Raw genomic sequence first — 1,670 nt, 5'->3', positions numbered from 1 at the left:
TTTCGGACGCCGAGTGCTGAGGGGGAGGCGGCAGAGCAGGGGGACCCAGGGCCTCCTTCGCGGGACCCAGGCGTTCTGGTTCCGAGAGCAGAACGAGCTGGGCGCTGGGGCGGGAGAGTAGGTCCACTCAGCGCGCATCTGAGGCGCGAGTTCGCTTTCAGAAAACTGAGTTAGGGCTGCGCCAGTAAAAGACCCTGCGTGCGGCCTAAAGGGAAAGGTCCCACCGAGATTTGAACTCGGATCGCTGGATTCAGAGTCCAGAGTGCTCACCATTACACCATGGAACCACCGCCGGCTCGCTCTCCGACCGCGGATCCACTGGGCGCGCAGCCGCGCGGGCCCAGGACCCGCCTCCAGCCGGGCGCTCGGGTCACCCTGCGGCTAGCCGCTTCCTCCGCGGCCCGCGGCCGTCTCTTCAGGTTTGGACGTCGTCGAAAGAGTTGAAATCCATTTGGGGTGAGCGACAGGGAGGGGCTTTTAGGCCTCCGCTAAATGCACCAATATTGTGGCCGGCATTTCTAGAGTTTTCTGCCCTGAGGTAAAATTCCCTCCAGGAAAAAAAAAAAAAAGTCCCTTTCCTCTTTGCATTTGTCCTCCTCCCGCTGCCCAGGAGGCTCTGAAATTCCTCGGAAGAGCCCTTGGGACTTCGTGGGCTGTACCATGCCTGGTACCCCAGGTCCAAGGGTAGAATCGCGGGCGCTGTCGGCTTCGTTGCGGGACACGGCGTCCTTTCTGTGTTAGGAACCCGACCTGACCTGACCTGACCCCAAGAATCCGCCCTCCCAATGGTTGCACCGTGCCGGTGGAGACTCGGAGATACCGCGAGTCCAAATGAGTTGGTGCCAAGAAAGGTTTACAGCAGTAACGGGACTCCTGTTCCAATGTGCCAAACTCCGTAAGCGTGGAGCGGTTTAAAGAAACACTTTGCTGTGCTGTGTGCTGTGCTTAGTCGCTGGGTCGTGTCTGACTCTTTCCGATCCCTCGGACTGTAGCCCGCCGGGATCCTCTGTCCATGGGGACTCTCCAGGCCCCCTGCAGTTGGCTGCCATGCCCTCCGGCAGGGACTCTTTCAACCCACGGGACTGAGGTCTCCCGCATTGCAGGACAATTCCTGACCGTCAGAGCCATCAGGGAACCCTAAGGCTTTCCTCGTGTAGTCGGTATTATAACAGCTTTTACCCTTCTTATGACACGAAATAGTTTAAGAACATTGCAGTTTGAACACCAGAGTATCAACCTTTATACAAGGTATACTACTTCTGTTTCTTAACCATAGTTGCCAGAGGAGGGCGCGCACGCAGTCCCCCGCTACCCTAAACCACGCAGTCAAGTTTCCCGCGTTTGAGGAAATCAAAGAGGTCAACAAACCCGCTGTGCAAGGGTTGAATCTCCCTCTAGGAGAACCAGTTTCGTGATCATGGTATTTCCTCTGCCAGGTAAGTAGCAATTGCTTCTTCCCTGCCCCGACATGGCCTTAGACACGTTCACTATACGCACACTCTCACTTTGCATTTCCCCGCATCTCTTCCACTATCCTCCGCACCTCTTTTCCCATGCCACTCAGACCCTCTAGAAAACTTATAAAAATTCCAACAAAATCTCAGGGAGAATTTATGTAACCGGGGAAGTGGCTCCCTAGGAACTGTACCATTTCTCTGTAAGATTCACAT

General features: G+C 55.6%; 2 non-coding genes across 2 annotated transcripts; both read right to left on the bottom strand.

Moving 5' to 3' along the window:
• Positions 1 to 215: 215 nt before the first annotated feature.
• TRNAQ-CUG (transfer RNA glutamine (anticodon CUG)) lies at positions 216 to 287 on the bottom strand. The gene has a single exon. It is a non-coding gene; the product is annotated as a tRNA-Gln (tRNA).
• A 993-nt stretch (positions 288 to 1,280) lies between these two features.
• LOC136156526 (U1 spliceosomal RNA) lies at positions 1,281 to 1,444 on the bottom strand. The gene has a single exon (XR_010661065.1). It is a non-coding gene; the product is annotated as a U1 spliceosomal RNA (small nuclear RNA).
• Positions 1,445 to 1,670: the final 226 nt, after the last annotated feature.

Source organism: Muntiacus reevesi, chromosome 1, assembly GCF_963930625.1.
Source record: "Muntiacus reevesi chromosome 1, mMunRee1.1, whole genome shotgun sequence".
Lineage (NCBI taxonomy): Eukaryota > Metazoa > Chordata > Mammalia > Artiodactyla > Cervidae > Muntiacus > Muntiacus reevesi.
The sequence above is the reverse complement of the archived record's forward strand: the minus strand, read 5'-3'. Positions and strand labels throughout refer to the sequence as shown.